Raw genomic sequence first — 21,290 nt, forward strand, 5'->3', positions numbered from 1 at the left:
TCTCAAATGGGGCCTCTGAAGTCCCCTGGTCCTGATGGCTTTGCTCCTTGTTTCTACCAAAAAGCATGGGACACAGTTCGTCAAAAGGTATGTGCTGTTGTACTAGATTTCCTGAATGGGGGTGTTTTTCCTGATGCGATTAATGAAACCTATATTGTTTTGATCCCTAAAATTAAGAATCCCTCCCTCACAACGGATTTTCGGCCAATTAGTCTTTGTAATGTACTTTATAAGCTAATTGCCAAAGTCCTAGCGAACCGAATGAAGAAGGTGCTGGGGGAAATCATTTCACCCAATCAAAGTGCTTTTATCCCAGGGAGGTTGATAACGGATAATGTGATTATTGCTTTCGAAGCGTTACATACCATGGATACCCGAATCAAAGGAAATGAGGGTTATATGGCTTTAAAATTGGACATAAGGCTTATGACAGAGTTGAATGGAGGTTCCTAGAGACGGTCATGAGTAGGATCGGTTTTGCACCTAGGTGGGTTCAATTGCTTATGACTTGTGTCCAAACGGTGAGCTACTCTATATTGATCAATGGCAAGCCATATGGGAAAATTCTCCCTACACGAGGCTTGAGGCAAGGGGATCCGCTTTCACCGTATTTTTTTATTCTATGTGCGAAAGGTTTGAGCACTGGAATCAATAAAATGGAAAGAGTGGGTGGGATCATGGGGCTACCATTAACTAGAAGAGGAACAAGATTAACCCATCTATTCTTTGCAGACGATAGCCTCCTCTTTTGTAGGGCGGATGAGGTGGAATGGTATTGTATTCATAAGGTGCTAGACGACTATGAGAAAGCATTAGGGCAAAAATTGAATAGGGGCAAGACTTCACTATTTTTTAGCAAGAACACTGCAATGGATGTTAGGGCACAAATCCTCTTGGTGGCGGGAATAAATTCCACAAACCAGTATGAGAAGTATTTGGGCTTGCCGGCAATTATAGGGCGATCAAAAGTGACTTCTCTCTCGGGTATTAAAGGGAGTATATGGGATAAAATGCAAGGTTGAAAAGAGAAATTTTTGTCGCATGCAGGGAAAGAGATATTGTTGAAGGCGGTTGTGCAGGCTATCCCGACCTATACTATGAGTGTCTTCTTGATCCCAAAAACCTTATGCAAAGAAATCAATTCAATGATGGCAAGGTTTTGGTGGAGCTATAAAGACAATGATAAGAAGATGGCGTGGATGTGTTAGGATAAGATGGGGAAAGCCAAGGAGAAGGGAGGAATGGGGTTTCGGGATTTAGAAAGCTTTAATGTTGCTTTGCTTGCCAGACAAGGGTGGCGTTTGTTTAAAAATCTCAAATCCCTAGTGGCTAGAATTCTTAAGGAGAAATATTTCCCCAATGATAATTTTCTCGATGCCCCATTAAGCAAGCGATCGTCATATGTGTGGAGAAGCATTTGGCAAGCGAAGTCCTTACTCAAGGAAGGTTTGGTTTGGCGAGTGGGCGACGGGAGGAGTATAAAAATTTGGGGTGATAGATGGTTGTTCTCCCCAATGACTTATTCTGTCCAATCTCCGGTGCAGATTTTAGATGGTGATGCCAGAGTATGTGACTTAATCGACCAAGATACACAATGGTGGAATGTCCCTCTCATTAGAGAGATTTTCAAGGAGGAAGAGGCGGATCAGATATGCAGTATCCCACTATGCCCACGCACCCAGCAAGACCGTATTGTCTGGGTAGGAAACAGGCATGGAAACCTTTCGGTGCGGAGCGCCTACCACTTGGCAAAAGATTTAATCGATAGATAGGCAAGTAGTTCCTCTTTGGCAGATGGTCTCACCCCTCTCTGGAAACGGATCTGGAAAATCTTAGGCCCGCGAGTTCTTTCCCCATTTCTTTGGCAAGCCTGTAGTAATATTCTGCCGACAAATGCAAATCTCTTCAAACGGAAAGTGACAGATAATCCGTTATGTCTGGTATGCCGGTTGGAGGTGGAAACAGTGGGCCACGCACTGTGGAGTTGTCCAGCAGCGAAAGATGTTTGGCTGGAAGGAAATGTTAGGATACAGAAGAGCAGTAGTGACAAGGACGTGTTCAGCAGCATTCTTCAGAAGCTTTGGGAAAGACTATCGGTGGAAGATTTTGATCTAGCTACATGTTTGGCCAGACAGATTTGGTTAAGAAGGAATAAACTGGTCTTCGAGGATACGTTCACTCCTCCGAGAATTGTGTATGATAATGCCAAAGAAAAGATGGAGTTCCACCGAAAGGTTACACGTGGTGTGGGCAATGGGACTCAAACGGGGACGACACCCGTAATGGAGAGGTGGAAACCACCTTCGAGTGGTACTATGAAGCTCAATTGGGATGCGGCTATCGATACTAAGACAAAGTTGATGGGGGTTGATGTTGTGGTGCGAGACTGTTCAGGTGGAGTATTGGCAGCGCAGTGTCTGACGAAACCTTATGTGTGTGACCCAGGGGTGGCGGAAGCTCTGGCATTGAGGGCAGCAGTGATGCTATTGGGCCAACTGGGAATCAGGGAGCCTATCTTGGAAGGAGACTCTCTCGAAGTGGTGAATGCCATGAAGAGAGATGAATGTAGCTGGACCAAATATGGTGCTGTGGTGGAAGAAACAAAGGAATTGCTCAAGGGTTACCTCTCATGGGACATCCGTCATGTTTGGCGTTCAGCAAATGCAGTGGTGCACACGCTTGCCAAAATGGCAGTTTCTCAAAATGTCGGCCATTTATGGCTAACAACCATTCCCTCATGTATTAAGGACATTGTTATGGCTGAATCATCATCAATATAATAAAATCATTATTTTCCCCTCAAAAAAAAAAAAAAAGTTAACAGACTAAAACAATACTTAAAAGGTAAAAAACTTAAATACTACTTAATACATTTTATTGCATTTAAGTAGTACCATATAATTTAATTTTTTAAATAGCTTATTAATTGGACATTGGACATTAAACCTAATACCTATAAATTATTATTATTATTATTATTATTAAATGTATAAATAGCTTATTAAATCTTAATTAATTAATTGTACACACATTGAACCTATGAATGTGATGATTACTATTATTATTATTTTCAACTAATTAATTGGACATTGGACAGTAAACCTATAAATAATAACATTGTCTATACTCTATACAATGTTTTTTTTTGAAGAATAATTTTTGGAATTTCATTCAGGCTCTAAATGAGCAAAAATCAAGAAGAGGGAAAGGATTCCTCTCTCCGTACAATACCATAGATACAAGAAGGTATGGAAGACCACCTAATCGTGTCTATGACATGGTTTCTAGCTCCAGCAGCTAGTGCATGGGCCGCCGCATTTGCCTCCCGTTTGGCGTGAGTAAAGGATGCTTGGTTCAGGGCTTGGAGAGCTGCCTTGATATCCTCTATTAGATGACCATGCATACTTTGACATTGGTTCGTTTAGTTCACATCGTTTACCACTTGCAAAGCATCACCCTCGAAAATTGTCGACCTGTAGCCTTCTTCTATGCAGAACGTCACAGCATATAAGGCTGCCATTGATTCAGCTACCACCGGTGTGACCCCCAACGGAAGTCGTTTGCTAAGGGCTGCCAGAAACCATCCTTTGTCATTTCGAACTATGATCCCCAGCCCAATAATTTTGTTGTTCCCATCTACAGCTGCATCCCAATTTATTTTGACCCTTCCTTGAGGTGGGGGTTGCCATTTGATCCTTTCAGGCTCTGGTGCTAGTCGTCCTTGCTGCACAGTCTTGTCGTTAATCTTCTGGAAATAAGCCAGAGCGTTGTTGGCCTCCCTCATTATATGCGAGGGATGTGTGAAGCTACCTTCATGGATGTATTCATTTCGACGTATCCAGATGCGACGAGCCGTTATCGCAAAAAGCTCTACCTCAGCCGTCTCGCAGCGGGTCTTCACCATCTGAAAAATCTCCATGAATTCTCGCCCTCCAGTTCCACACTTCTGTAGTTTAATACTGCCTTCTCCCCAAACATCATTAGCTGCCGGGCAGTCCCAGCAAGCATGTCCTACTGTTTCTTCCTCCCTTTGGCAGATTGGGCAGAGATTATTATCGCATATTCCACGGCGGAAAAGATTAGCCTTTGTTGGTAGCAAATTATGGCATGCTCTCCACAGGAACATTTTCACAGCATTAGGAATATTTAACCTCCAGCAGGTTCGCCATTCCTCATTGGGTTGATGCTTCGTTGAGCTCCCCGGAAGATTCTGTGCTTTCATCTCCATTCCAAGATGATAGGCACTCCTAACAGAAAAAATGCCATTGTTCGTACCTCGCCAGATGAGCCTATCTCTGGGTAGAAAGGGGCTTAGAGGTATGTTAAGGATTATTGTAGCTTCCTCTGGTTGAAACATGGTAGCAATCACTTGCGTCTTCCATTTCTTGTCCGTCATATCAATGAGATCACTCACGGTCATATTGTCCACATGGGCTGGTTTTGGAGTTTGAATCGAATAAGATATGGGGTTGGCCAACCATCTGTCCCCCCACACCCTTACATCTCTTCCGTCACCGATCCTCCAAATGCTACCGTTTTGAATTAAATCCTTGGAGGCCAGAATACTTCTCCAGGCCAAAGATGGCCGAGACCCCAGTTGTGCTTCCAATATGGTGGTGTTTGGGAAGTATTTTGCCTTCATGATCAAGGCCACCAATGATTCTGGATTTTGTAGCATTCTCCACATTTGCTTAGCTAGTAGAGCCTTGTTAAACATGACCAAATCTCGAAAACCAAGACCACCCTGCTCCTTTGATGTGCCCATCTTCTCCCAACTCATCCAGTGGATCTTGGAATGGTTCTCCTTATGGCCCCACCAAAACCGTTACATGAGTGTATTCAACTCCTTACACAAGGAAGTGGGAAGCAAAAAAACACTCATACAATATGTTGGTATGGCTTGAACAACCGCCTTGATTAAAATCTCTTTCCCCGCCTGCGAGAGAAACTTCACTTTCCAATCATTCAGCCGGGTCCATACTCTATCTTTTATACCCTTGAAAGCCTTATATCTTGATCTTCCCACCATAGTTGGTAATCCCAAATATTTTTCATAGCATTGGGTTGCACATAACCCCGAGAGTCTAGAAATTTCCTCTCGCTTTTCAATACTAGTATTTCGGGAAAAGAAGATGGACGTCTTTTCTTTATTCAACTTTTGTCCCGATGCTGCTTCATAGTCTTCCAACAATTTTGTGAGCCTTCGCCATTCCACAGAGTTAGCCTTACAGAATAAAAGGCTATCATCCGCGAAGAACAAATGACTTAATCTTGGTCCCTTTTTAGAAGTTGGAACCCCTGTGATTACTCCATTTTTTTCGGCCTTGCTAAGCATTGAACTGAGGGCCTCTGCACATATTATAAACAGGTAAGGTGATAATGGGTCACCTTGCCTAATCCTTCTAGACGGAGTAATATTTCCCACCGCTTGCTCGTTCACAAGAATAGAGTATGAGACTGTACGGACACACTCCATTATCAATTTAATCCACCTTTCCGAAAATCCCATTTTGCTCATGACTGTTTCCAAGAACTCCCACTCCACCCTGTCATAGGCTTTGCTCATGTCTAGCTTTATACCCATGAACCCAACCTTGCTCCACATCTTCGTATGCATTGTATGTAGGGTCTCATAGGCAGCAAGGATATTATCTGTGATCAATCTACCTGACAAGAAAGCACTTTGATTTGGGGATATAACAATGGGCAGGACCACTTTAAGTCTGTTTGCTAATACTTTAGAAATAATTTTATAAAGAACATTACACAGACTTATTGGTCTATACTCGGTAACACAACTCGGATTTTTGCCCTTAGGTATTAAAGCAATATTCGTGGAATTTATTAAACCATTCAAATGAGCTGAATTTAGAAAATACAAGGCAGATTCACAAACCTCCGGCCCAACCGTGGACCAGTTTTGTTGGTAGAAGCTAACTGTAAATCCATCCGGCCCTGGGGCTTTGAGAGGGCTCATCTGATCCAATGCTTGTTTCACCTCTTCCGGAGTAAAAATCGCTACAAGTTTTCCATTCATCTCCGTTGTAATTCTGCTTTCAATACCTGAAGTGCACCTGCTCATATTCTGTGGTCCAGCAGAGGTGAATAGGCCCCTGTAATACCGCACAAAGGCTCCTTCAATGTCAGCAGGGTCAGTGCAAAGTCGGCCCTCCTCATCCCGAATCTGGTCAATTGTATTTCTCCTTCTTCGTTGGGTGGCACACGCATGAAAGTACTTCGTGTTACGGTCTCCACCCCGTAGCCATTCCTCTTTTGCACGCTGCTTCCATTTGAGTTCCTCTTGCTCCAATAATCCATGAATTTCTTCTTGGAGCTCCTTCTCGGTCCTTCTGTCGGGGTCCCTTGCTTCTTGCTGTAAAATAGCTAGAGCATGAGTCTTGGCTGCTATCGTGGACTCAGTGGCTTGGACTGATTTCCGGACCCACCTTAAAGTGGCAGTTTTGCACCTCCTTAGCTTCCCCTGAATTTTTTCCCACGGACCCAAGCTTCGCTGTCCAGCTGCCCAGGCATCCTTCACCACTTTCTTGTAATCTTCTCTGATGCACCAGCCTGTTTCCAACCGAAAATGGTTTTGCTTTCTACCAGCCATCATCCTCTTTTCGTTGAGACAGACGAGAATTGGGTGATGGTCCGAGCTGCGTTTTGCAAGCACAGTGACGTCCATGGCAGGAAAAGCAGACCGCCATTCTGTGTTTGCCATGGCCCTATCCAACCTCTCTTCTGTGAGTGCTACTCCCTCTCGTCCGTTGTTCCACGTATACTTGGGTCCCTTGAAGCCCAAGTCACATAACTGGCTCTCTTCTATAGCTTCTTGGAACTCTAGCATTTGCCTTCTTGCTCTGGTTGCTCCCCCTCTCATCTCCGACAAATTCATTATTTCATTGAAGTCCCCAATGCAAAGCCACGGGGTTGGAACTAATTTGGCCAAAAAACGCAATAAGGCCCATGATTCTTTTCTTTTGGATGCCTCCGGGTTCCCATAAAAACCGGTGAATCTCCACTCTACTCCTTCCCTGCCGACTGTGATGAGTGCATTGATGTGTCGACGACTATAATTTTGTATTGACACCCTTATTGCTTCGTTCCACAACAACATCAGGCCCCCGCTTCTACCCATGCTGTCTACTGCAAACATATGGTCAAACTTCAACCTTATTCGTAAGTAATCAAGGTTTTTATTGTGTAATTTGGTTTCCATGAGGAAAACCAAATTGGGCTTCTTCTCTTTCACCATCTGGTAAAGATCCCGAACTGCCCGAGGGTTCCCAAGCCCTCGGCAGTTCCAACTTATGAAACTCATAGAGGATGGCGGGGCTGCTCCGCAGCCTCCGCCTCTTCGCCACTCCAGTCATCCTCCTCTTCATCTACTAGTCTGTGTCTTTTCCCATCCCTCTCTCCAGGTTCTAGCAGCCCCCTCAGTGCCTTCCTTTTCCCCAGTGCCTCACCGTGTTGTGTGTCATTGTCACCCTTTCCTGCACTGTCCTTCTTCCGTTTCACGTGAGCATAGCGTAGCCCCCCTGGGGGCTTCCGGACTGGACAAGTGTTATACGCTTCAGTTCTGTCCAGTGCAGTATGCTTTCGCCCTTTGGTTTTACTGCCAGGTGTGGAGTTGAGTCCCTCCACGTGTTCTGAAGGCCACATCCTGCTTCCAAGCCGTGCCACCTCATTCTCTCCATTCATTGCTTCCCAAACTATTTTTTCCTTGATTGCATCCCATTGCCCCACATAAATGCTTTTTCCTTTTCCGTGTACATGCTGGGCGTTGAAATCTGCTTTGTGTCCTTCATCGTGACCTTTATTACTGGATTCGCCCTCCCCTTTATTTTCTTGTATCATAGGAGTTATTAATCCCCCTACATTTGCAGCTAAATCCGCTATAGAATCTTCCTTCCCTATCTCCTGCCTATTTTTCTCACATGGAAAGTACTGTGAATTTTCTGCCGCTTCGTTTCTCCTCCCTGGGGACACATAAATCCCCGAAGTTACTCCCTTTCCCTCCTTGTCAAACTTTCCTTTGTAGCCCTCGTTCTCCCCAGCTGGAAAAGAGTGATCTCCGGATTTCTTTCCTTGATGATGATGAGCGTAACGTACGGACATACCATCCGTTTCACCTTGATAGGATTCGCTTGGTCTGCCATTACTGCTGTGACTAGCATCACGTGCCTTCCTCCCACGCGCCTCCCTGCCCTGGCCGTCCTGTCTCCCTTGAGTGGGAACCTCTGTCTCAGAAGGCTCCCCTGCCGTACGCCCCCAATCCCTTTCCTTTCGACGACTTGGTGATCCTGCTCGCAGCCACGTTCCGAATTGCTTGTCCCCCTCATCACCATGCAATCTTCTGTTTCCACCTACTGGACAGCCTGACCGACTGTGGCGAATGACTCCTCAGCCAAAACAGAACCGAGGAATTCTTTCATACTGGAATGCAATCCAGATTGATCGGTCTCTTACTTTCAGCATTCTCCCCCTAGCTAGCGGTTTTGATACATTCACTTTGATTTTTACCCTCAGATACTCCCCCCATCCCATTCCGTCATCATTGGTGTCTATCTCCTCCACTTCTCCAACTGTCGAACCAAGTCTCTAGCCCACTGCTCTGCTCATACACGCTAACGGTAGATTGTACATCCTTACCCAGAAAGCTACATTCTCGAAATCAATGCTGGCTGGAGACGAGAATCCATCAAAGTCTTCTATAGCAAAGAGGTTCCCGTCGACAACCCACGGCCGACCCTCTAGAACCAAAGATTTATCTCCCACATTCTCGAAGTCCAAGAGAAACAGGTTATCTCCTATTACCTTGAAAGAGAGTTCCCCTGTCGGTTTCCATCTTCTCATTACCATGCCCCTGACCGTATTTTTTGCGATGACACGATCAACAATTAGCCTTCCCACCAAGCAGTTTTGACCCTTCACCGCGCCCTCTTCCAACACCTCTTCTTGCACGACCACATCGCTGCCTTCTTCCTCTGAAAGACGGAGACTATTCCATAACTTGGATAGCTCCTCTGTTATGCCGCCCATGATCTCCAAAACCAGAACAATCTACGAGTAAAATCTGCAGTAGTAAAACCTTCACGACCCTTGCAGATCTGAAGATAGTTTTCACCTCCTCTACGTTTCTCAAGAAACCTTAGAGAGCGTTTTGTTACGTAAATTACTCTATACAATGTTAGTTGTACACTTATAGTATAAGTTATACTATACCCTTATATCTTAATTAATTAATTGTACACACATTGAACCAATGAATATGATGATTACTATTATTATTATTTTCAACTAATTAATTGGACATTGGACATTAAACCTATAAATAATAACATTGTCTATACTCTATACAATGTTAGTTGTACACTTATAGTATAAGTTATACTATACCCTTATATCTTAATTAATTAACTGTACACACATTGAACCTATGAATATGATGATTACTATTATTATTATTTTTAACTAATTAATTGGACATTGGACATTAAACCTAAAAATAATAACGTAGTCTATACTCTATGCAATGTTAGTTGTACACTTATAGGATAAGTTATACTATACCCTTATATCTTAATTAATTAATTGTACACACATTAAACCTATGAATTTGATGACTACTATTATTATTATTTTCAACTAATTAATTGGACATTGGACATTAAACCTATAAATAATAACATTGTCTATACTCCATACAATGTTAGTTGTACACTTATAGTATAAGTTATACTATACCCTTATATCTTAATTAATTAATTGTACACACATTGAACCTATGAATATGATGATTACTATTATTATTATTTTCAACTAATTAATTGGACATTAAACCTATAAATAATAACATATTCCATATAATGTTAGTTATACTATAACCTTAGATCTTAATTAGTTAATTGTATACATATTGAAGCTATCAAGCTATGATTATTATTGATTAATAACATGGTTAATTTTTTTTTAGTTACATTGTTGTGTAGGTTGGGTCGGGTCAGATGATAAAATAGGTCGAAGTCACGAGCCCCCATCGAGCTTAATCGAGCGAGTCGGGTATGTGTCACTAGCTAATCGAGCGAGTTTTAACAGTAACAAGCGAGTTTTTACAGTGTCGAGCTCGAGTTCGAGTCAAGCTTAGTCGAGCGGGTAACAAGCGAGCTGTCGAGTGTGTCGGCTCATTTACAGCCCTAATTTTGAGCATGTTGGAATGGATGAGAAATAAGTTAATAAGAGCATTCCCAGCAGCTTCCTCGTCATTTTCCCTAAATTTAAGGATTCAAACTATTTTTTGTTTCCCTATGTCAAAATACACCACAATAGCTTCCCTTAATCATTCCTTATAGCATTAAAATATTATTATTTTTATTTTACTTTTTTTATTTTATTCTTTTAATTTATTAAACAAACTTTCTCTCTCTCCATCATATTTTCTTCCCTCCGAAGGTTCTGTTTCATTTTTTTGGATTTGATTTTCAGAATCCAAAAGAGGTAGAGATTTTCAGAATCCAAAAGAGGTAGATTTGATTTTTTTTGGATTCTTTTAATTTTTTGGATTTGATTTTCTTTGCTCCGATGATTTTCCGTTCCATTTCGTTTTTCTCTCTCTCCCTCAGTTTCGTTCTCTCCGATGCGATCGGCGGTGTTCGAGAATCCGAAGCAGAGGCCCCAGACCCCCTTCTTCAAACACGAAGCAAAGGCCCCAGTTGTGGTTAAAATCCAGCAAGTGAATCCTTCTTTGGCAACCAAGCTTGTGGATTTTTCATCCCTGTCAAGGAGGTGAAGCAAGGACTCCAGAGATTTGTTCTTGAACTCGATCCCCCCGATTTACAACCTGGTAAAGAGGTCCCTGATGAAAAACACCAAGTCTTTTATGGAAGAGCAAGGACTTGGGTGAGAGAGAACATGGCGTTTGACTGGTGGAGGACCTCGGTGTCGTCCGGCCGTTTGGTGAGGTGGGAGAGAGAGACGTGAGAGGAGAGAGGAGAGAGAATTTTTTTTTTTTCAATATAATAATCATATGGATCGCTACAGTAGAACCCAATACATTGGGTTCTACTGTAGCATCTGATGGTTTAAGGAACCATTTAGGGAATCTGCTGTGAGACATTTTTTGTGATTTTTTGGACATATTCCCTACATATAGGGAACAGACTTCCTTATAGGGAGTCTGCTGGGAATGCTCTAAGAAGGTATGTGAAGAAAAGTGAGCTTATCAGTTCAATGGAGGAAACATTAGGGCCAAAAATTAGGAGAAAGCTGGAAAAGAAAAGGATGAAGCCAGTCATTGTTGGTGCACATATGCGATTTTAACTCCAATTAGAGAAATTCCAATTAATCTTTTCCTTGATTTGATTAAACTTAACCACATCATATAGGTCCTCTATTATGATTGGTTAAGCTTAACCATATCTTCTAGGTCTTCTCAAAGTGCGTTTTAAGCCCAAAATCAATGGTATTTCTTGTATCTTTATTAAACACCTAAAAACAGTAAAACAACAAAAAATCAAATAAATAACAACGTTAAGGAATTAACATATGTGAGTTAAGGGGCTTGAATGTGCAACATTCGACGCTTATAAGGTATGTTTGAGGTTGAGTGCCAAGGGAAACATTTTGTTGTTGTCTTGTTGATGTGATGGCAGAACTTATGGATGTAGAGAATGGGATGTTACTGGTATCCCATGTTGTCATGCCATTTCAGTCATTTTACACCAAGGTGGGGACCTTACTGATTTTGTTTGAGTGAATATTATAGCAAGGAGAAGTATTTGAAGGCATATCAATACATCATCTACCCAATGCCAAGTGCTAAGTGAATAACAGTGGCCTAGAAGCAACCAACCTAAGATTGAGCCACTTAAAACGAGGGAAACTCCTGGCAAGCATAAAAAACTCAGACGAAGGAGTGTTGAAAAACCTAGAAATCCTTATACAATGAGAAAATGGGGCAATAAGAACCAATGTGGACATTATATGAAGTATGATCACAATAAGAGATCATGCACTACTACACAAAGACATGACGAAAGAATAGAACATATGAGAGCATACTACAGAGAGTGCAGTCACTGACTGAAATTTGGACAAGATAAGTGTCACTTTAATTTCTTAGACTTATTGTTTATTATTTAGTGGTTAGTGTTTAGTGTTTGATGTTTGGTGTTTAGTGTTTATTTTTCAACCCTTAATGGTGGTTAACTTTTTTTTTTTTTTTGGTAGTTGGATGGATCATCAACTGCCACATCAACCACGAGAACAAAAAGGGGAAGAGTTAACACACCAATCAGAGGTGCAAAAAAAAGCTAAGGGACCAGGTTCTGTTCAAAGGGGACAACATTCTGTGTAAGGGGATCACAATCTAGTGGTCAATCAACTAGCACAACTCAAACACCAATTGCACGTTCTGCATCCCAGCATGCAACCCAGCCAGTCAAAACAGCAAATCCATCAGCAGCACCTTTTGCATCCCAGAATGTAGGGGTGTAAGTGAGCGAAGCCGCTTGCAAGCAAACTCGAGATCGGCTCACATAAACTCAACTCGATTATTAAATGAGCCGTTTCATGAACACAAATTCTGGCTCGAATATTAAACGAACCAAACTCAGCTCGATCTGGTTAGGCTCGTGAGCAAGCTTGTATAAGGCTCGAATCGTATATTTTTTATTAAGTAATAAATAACAATATATAGTCAATATTATTCAACAATAACAAATATACTATATAACTTTTTATTATTATTATTATTATTATTATTATTATTATATGTGTGTGTGTGTGTGCGTGTGTGTGTGTGTCGGGGTGTGTGTGTGTGTGTGTGTGTGTGTGTGTGTGTGTGTATAGGAAATAATAAGAAATATACTATATAATCATTATATCATATAATATAATCATAGGGTATAAGTTATTGTCCCATTTAATCAAAGAATTATCATTAGATACGTTATACTTAGGAATCGTATATCACATATCACATATCACATATCACATAATCTTGATGTAAGATAATATTAATATGAGTTGTGAGATAACATGATCATATAATTTAAGTATGACCATTAGATCATTAGGACTTAGGGGTTTCAGCATTACCATTAGATAATAAGTTAATATGATAATAGCTTAAATCATATGATCTAATTTAATGGGATCATAAGATATGATCATTTGATCATATAAATCATGATTCATGATAATACATAGTAATTTATGTATTACCATTAGATCATTTCATCATTAGGGGGTTGTTTGTTAAACAACATGTCATCCCCAAATAAAGTGTAATAATTAGTATAGAAAAGTGAGAAAGTGGTATTGGAAAGTGGAAAATTTTTGTTTTGTAGTGATTTTTTTATTTGAATAGTAGTAAAAAGAATATGATGTGATATAAAAAATAAGAATGTTTTGATGTTGATTTTTTTGAAAAAATAGATGAATAGTATTTGGGGGTGGGAGGGTGTTTAACAAACACCCTCTAGGAGTTTGAGTAGTACCCTTACACATTAGATAATATGTTCTAATTTATGCGATCATATGATCATATTCATAATTTAAGCATTACCATTACATAATATAATCTAAATTCTAACATAAACATATGATCATAACAATTTTATTTATTTTTTAAAAGACGAAATCTGACCAACTAATCTTTTTTTTTTTTTAAGATGAGTTTGTCAGGTCTAACCTTTCATTCCTTATCTAAATGCAATTCATTACCCCTCACTTAAATATTGATCCAATGGCTATTAAGTAAAGACACTAAAATATGTGTATGATCCAACTGTCATAATAGTGAAGTTCATTATTTATATTAAAAAAATTTATAGATGGAAAAGACTAAATTTAAATAAGAAATTATTGGTGTCAATAATTTGACCATAATTCTCCAATATTCTCCTACAAATTCAATAGATGAATCATTAGATTTGCGAGGTCTACTATTACCTTATGTGGGGTCCACATAAGTTCACAAATTGATTTGTAAGATGAGATGAAAAAAAATATTGATACTAATCATTTCTCAATTTAAAGGTTGTAGATGATGGGATAACACAACTATCAACTTTTAATTTTTTTACGTCGGATCCTCCCAAGTGCCAAGTGCTAAACATTGAAATTTATTTATTTTTAAAAATTGGCGGGAAGCATGACGCATCACGTTGGGTAGTAGGAAAAGTACGTGATGCATCATGTCCATCATGGAATAGAATTCTCTATAGTTCATTTGAACTGGAGACTATCCATTTAGTTATATTTTAGGGGTATTTTTGTCTTTTCACTTTTTCGTCCATCACCATGCGTAATTTACTCCATTATTTTAGGGACAAAGTCTTGGGATTGTGCCCTGAATCCCAATGCTTTTTATATCTGTGTCAACATTCAAATGTTTGCAATGAATATACGTTATATTCACTGATTAAATGATTTGAGCATATAGCATATAAAATGTCTTTTACATGCTTATTACCAAGTTTATCATATTTATTATACATGTGAAAGGTGCTAGAATTACATTGAATATGGCTATAGGTGTGAGTAACGTGGTTATCACACAATGTCTTAGTTTATAATCTTTGTATCCTTAAATGTATAAAGTTCGTAATCATTAGATGGAACTGGGCATTCCATTTTGAGCAAGACCGTTACACAACGAATCTTGGTGATCTACCTTAATCAAGTGAAGCGGTGACTTTGGAATTGATGTTCAGTGTGCATCCTAAAACATTGAACGGACCAAAGAGTTGTCTTTTCATAAAAGTACTGTATATTAAGGAAATACAATAACTCCCCAAAGACTACTTAGACTTTGATTCTAAATTCTGAGGGAATTGTGGTCTCAAATATTTTTTGTAGATTAATTTGATGTATCACCGAGTGAGACTTATCATTGGTCAAACTAACCTTTGTGTATTGGATAATCACATAAAATATTGTGGGAAAATATTTTCCGAAAGGGAATCCAAAATCCTTTGTTGGTGAACAAAGAGATAAGAAATTTCTCCTTGAGATAGATTTTATGGATATTATTCTCAAAGTCTCCGGTCGGGGCTTTTTGGTTGGCATATCAAAATATATTCTTGTATGTTTTACAAGTATGAAAATAACGTAAAATTAATGACTCAAGGATAAAGAGATAGAGAATTAAGCGGCAATATCCTTAACCTTAATTCTTTTACGAAATATTTCATGGAGGAATCATAAGTCAACATTAATTAAGTTAAAGTGATTAATTGTTTAATCAAAATATTTATTGGAGTGCAATCGCAATTATTTAGTGGAATTAATTGTGATTAAAATATTGTTACGTAAATTAATGTCACGGAAACATGATTACGAACATATTTAAGGCAATAATATTTTTCCCTTTAGGTCCTTCGCCAAGTTAATGTTATTTAACCATAATAATGCTTTCTTATTTATTGAGCTCAATATCTTATTTATTTAAAACACGGGTTAGAGAGATATGGTGTAATTGGGCTTGGGATAAAACCTAGAGGCCCAATGAGCATAAGTGAAACACATAAAGGCCAGAGAAAATTCATTGAGCCTATGTGTTGGGTACAAGGGAGAAGGGGTTAGAATAAAATTCAAGCCCATATCCACTAAAGTGGACGCATGGACCAGGGAGGAAATCCCTGTCCCATGCATTGGATGCAAAGGGAATAGGCTAGGGTTTTTCCCTAAGCCCTAGCCGTCCCCCTCTCCTACCTTGGCTAGGATTGGCTTTTCCCAGTTCTAATTTAATTAGAATTACTCACTTGTCCCACATTGCTTAAATCTAAATATCTGCTTCCTTGCTAAGTCTATAAATAGAGAAGAGCCTAGACTCTCAAATTACAAACTCATTCTATCAAGTTCTCTTGATAGTTAATTCTCCTAAACTCTCTGAGAATTAATAATTCTTTGTGTTAACTCACGAAGAATAAAAATTTAAGATTTGAAGAGCGAAGTAAGAGCTCACACTCTCTAGGCTAAAAGATCTAGAGGTCTCTACATCCGTGAGATATGTCATGTTCTTGAAGAAAGAAGCACTTGTTCTTCGTGTTCTTGAAAAAATAAGAAATTGTCCTTTGTGTTCTTGAACAAGAAAAAACATGTTCTTGGAGAAGCAAAATATTTTTTCCCAAAGCTAGGAGTGGCCATTGTCATTCAAGTAAGTGTTCTTCGTTCTTGCCATTTAATTTTAAATACCAACTGTTCTTCACATGTTCTTCATAAAGGATTCTTAGCATGAGAATTCGATTTATTCCGCTGTGCAAATTTGATTTGCAATCCTATTCCTAACACAAACTACCTTATTTTTTTGTCTTAAAAATATACATAAGAATGTTATATATAAATTGCTTTATATCAATCAGTAAAATGTCAAATTTATAACAAAACATCAAATTTTTGTTCATAAACAAATACACATCATAAAATTTCTCAATTTTTATTATTTCATTCATGGAAAAATCAATTTATCCAATCAATAAATTGATTTTTAAAATTTTCTATATTATATTTTGTAGTAAATAAAAAAAATTAATATTTTTATGAAATCATGTTAAAATATTCATCTTATAAAAAATATTAACACATTTTAGTGCTAATCAAAAAATAAAAATTCTTACAAAAAAAAATATTATTTTTATTACTTTCAAAATGTCCACAAAATTAGTTTTTTAAGGCTCCCAAGTGGTAACTCAATCGGTTGGGACCATGCCTAATGAAACAAGGGTCATTAGTTCAAATTCTCCTCCCCACTATTGTGTGGACATGTCAAAAAAAAAAAAAAAAAAAGTTTTTTAAGAGAAATTTCTCACATGTTGTTGCCGTTAACTGTATGAAAAGCTGATTGTGGTGTATATGGGTTGAAATCAACGTTCTTGAGGTCATTTGCTTAGATCCATTGGTCCACAAAAACAATGTACAAAAATTGTCCAAGAATGAGTCACATTGAATCGATTCCCTTGTTGGGTTGTGGGAAAATGCTGAATATGGACATGACTTATCACATGGCTTGCCAACTACATTAAATGTGCACAGAAAAGTAAAGCCTTCATCTTTCTTTCTTTTTTTCAACTCTACAGCTAGATAAATTCTTGTCTTATTCTCCATCTGATTTTTTTTTCTTGTTTTATTACTTTTTCACACGTTAATCCTCTATAATGCACGTTGGTGCTCATTCATCACCAACGATCCAGATTTACATAATGACAAGCCCACCTAAAAAAAGTCAACGTCAATATAGATCTGATGGTCACCATACAAGGTTCCACCATACGGCCATAAAGGCTACACATACATGACAATGTCCCTGGGTAAAATGCGTTGGACATATCATGTACAAAACCCATCGATCATTATTGCCTCCTTTGCATCTCTTCATCTTCAAGTTTTCTTCTTCTTCTTTTTTTATATTTAATTTTTAAATTAAATTAATAAAAATTATTATACTGACGTGGCAAAACGGTGTGTTTTGATTGAGACTAACGGGCGTTACAAAAATTTTACCGTGGGGATTTATTTGGCATTTCGATTAACCCAGGGAGTAAAAAGTCTAAAAAAAAAAATCTTAGGAATTTTTCAGTTTTTGCGGATTGACTCAGGAACTTGTGATATATTTACCCAAAGTTTTAACCTTTGGTCTAAAGACAATTCTGGTATATTGTAATAAACAAGGTCCCCAAACCTATACCCATAGGTCTTACATATGTCCTTTATATCAGGAAAGTCAATTTATTTCCATCATATTGGCCAAGGTAATTACTATCAGTGCTACCAACATAATTACACCTATGTTTCCGGTTAAAGGTACCCCATAGTGCACCTCAAACATAAATGAGTGTGAACCCATCATGTGTCGTGCCATATTCATTAAATTGAAAAGGTGTAAATGTGCAAATCAATACATCAAATGTGAAAATGTGTAAAAGCATATGATAAGAAAATGACAATTTTAAACTTAGGGGAAAATGCAGTTTACCCCCCTAAAGTTTCAGGAGTTTTTCAATTTTAACCCCAAAGTTCAAAAATTAGCAATCTACCCCTCTGAAATTTCAAAAATTGGCAATTTAAACCTTCCGTTTAATTTTTCTGTTAAATTATATGGAAATTTTTTTAAAAAAGCCTGAGGGTAATAATGTAATTTCATAGATTTCCATCCATTTTGACGAAAAAATTAAACGGGGGGTTTAAATTGCCAATTTTTGAAACTTCAGGGGGGTAGATTGCCAATTTTTGAACTTTGGGGTTAAAATTGAAAAACTCCTGAAACTTCAGAAGGGTCAACTGCATTTTCCCCTTAAACTTATTTAATTATTGAAGGGACCATTTGCTGCTTGTGCAGCAAAGGACCACATTACCCTCATACTCAACCTTACTTAAGACCAGTCACCAGCCATAAAAATAAAAAATGTTAAAGCAACCTACCAATAGGCATTTACATTGTCCCCTAAAGCAACCAAACAATGAAAAATAATGAAATGGGTCACTTTATTTAGGGTATAATATTCAAAGTGGTAATCACATGTCCAACACAAGCAACAAATAGGGGACCACACTTCAGTACTAAACAACGACAAGATGACAAAAAAAACAAAAAAAAAATGACAATTTTTAAGAACATTATAAATAAATAAAATAAATAAATTAAAAAAAAAAAAAAAAAAGAACAAGATGACCCACTTCGCAAAACATGAATATAAATAGAAAACCCAAATATGTCAAAACTTTCAGAAGCATTACATGCGAAATCCCCAAAGATCCATGTAAAACCCCCCAAAATCCAATACAAATCAAACACAAATTAAAAAATAAAATCAACTATAAACCCTAAGAAATAAACTTTGGGAAAACATAAAACTTACTTGATTAGCATAGTCACGAACGGATTTCAGTATGAATTAACACTAACCCACTGCAAATTGTAACCCAACTTCAGTTTTTATGGTTCACCGACAACGAAGCACAAGATCACTTTGAAGTGTGTTTGGAATTTGTTTTTCTCGTTTGGCATTTGAAATTAGGTTAAATTTGGGATTTTTTGCAGGAGAACAATTTGGACAATTAACTATGAATGGGTGAGGGAGGGTATAATGGGTAGAGGTGGGCTAAAAAGTCATGTGCATCGCACATGATAGCCATTCCATTTGGGGGGGGGGTCAATTGATTGTTGAAAGTACATAAGTTCAAATTGAGAGATTTTGAATTTTGGAAGGGTCTTTTCAAAAAGCGCGGTAGTTAAGGGGTTTAAAGTAAAGTTTCCCCTAATACTTAAGTTACATAAAAAATAAAAGTTACAAAATAAAGGCTAGTAGCCAACAAATAACTAGACCACCAGGCCTAAGCTCCTAGCAACAAATAGCCACCAAGTAGAATGCACCTTCAAATCACTAATCATCCTCAAGTAAAATGCCGATGTTCTTTAAAGTTATTTCTACAAAGAATTAAACAAAAAAAATAATTACAATCACTATTCAAACCAATAAATGGATTTGTAAATAGAAAAATAAATTAAGAATTGAATAATAAAAAGCTTGCATGAATCAAGCTTATAACTTTCAGCATCATCAACCATCTCTGAGTCATAACCATTGCCAGTACTTAAAAGTTTTGATCTTAACTAGTTTTGTGAACATACCAATGCTCCAACCAGTGCTAAAAGCCGACTTTGAAGCAACTGTTGTAATGAAAATGGCCAACACATTTCGTGCTATTTGGGCAAGTATTGGGAATTTTGTTAAGTTCACCTTCCACCAATTTAAAATATCAAAAATATTCGCATTTGGTTTTTCAACATCCTCCATCAAATACCGATCTATTTCCAATTTTCTTTCAACATCACTTTTAGAAGTTAGGTACTTATGAAACTTATTCATAATGTAAAGTGAAAGGTTAGCATTCTCAGTTTCTTCTATTTTCATTGAGGTACCTTGTGGCAACTCACTACCATCTTAAACTTGAGATGAACTCTCTTCAACGTTGTAGAGATCATATAATTTGTTTAGGTGGTTCCTCAATTTTGTAATCATATTAGTTGATTGCTCGGCACTAAGATCATCTTTGAACCAAAACTCTAATGACCCCAATTTGGTTCATGGATCAAATATAACTGGAACAAACAACATCATGTTAACCGTATCAAGATTCCCCCAATACTTATTGTACTTCGTCTTCATTTTCGCCACCATAGCTCTCAATACATAATCACCATTCTCACTATACGCTAGTAAATGCATCTCAATGCCACAAATTTCTTAAAATTATATATTAGATGTCACATACAAAAAGACCCCGAAAGTCGCATTATGGCATCATAAAAAAGTTTGAGAAACTTGAGAAAAACCCTAATACGCTCCCAATCAGCAAAAGTAGGAGGTCCCAAACCCTTTTCACTTGCCCTTCCTCAGACAATGTAGAAGCAAATTTTCTATCAAACTCTTGCATAAGTTTGAAAGCACTTTGATATTTTTCAGCACCTTCCAGCATCTTATATGTAGAGCTCCATCTAATTGCAACATCAAGACACAACAAACCCTTGAAAAAAAAAAATTCTCTTTCCAAAAACCCTTGAACTTCTCAAATCTTGAAGGTGAAGACTTCACATGCTTCACCGCACCTCTAACCTTCACAATGGAGTCATCAATCTCTTTCAAACCCTCAAACACAATAAGATTTAGTATGTGTACAATACACCTCATGTGCATAAACTAATTCTCTAATATGGCACTCTTCTTATTACTAGTTATCCTCTTCAAGTACTTCAAAGCGGCATCATTGCAACTAGAATTGTCAATTATGATAGTGAAAATGCAATGAATACCCCACTCAAGAATACATGACTCAATCTCCTTCCCAATGGTCTCACCTTTGTGATTAGGAATTAAACAAAAATTTAAAATTCTTTTGTGTAAGTTTCAATCACTATCAATAAAATGGGAGGTGATACACATATAATTAAGACAAACCCGAGCACCCATTGTCATAAACATTACCCTCAACTTTTCCTTCTCAGACATGGAGAGCTTAACACAATCCTTCATCACAATATAACACAACCCTTGCTCATTTTGCTTGCATTTTGTTGATACCGTGCACAACAATAATGAACAGTATAGAATCAAAAAGAGAGAGATTAAGAGAAAGTAGAGACACAAATTTACGCGGTTTAGCAATGTGCCTACGTCCACAAAGAGACGGCTGTATTTTGATATTAATGAATCAGGATATATATATATAGGAAAAACCCTAAACCCTAATTGTACAGATGCATTTTGAAAATCCCCAAAATACCCCAT

The sequence above is a fragment of the Corylus avellana genome, chromosome 11 (genome assembly GCF_965113065.1).
Source record: "Corylus avellana chromosome 11, dhCorAvel1.hap1.2, whole genome shotgun sequence".
NCBI lineage: Eukaryota > Viridiplantae > Streptophyta > Magnoliopsida > Fagales > Betulaceae > Corylus > Corylus avellana.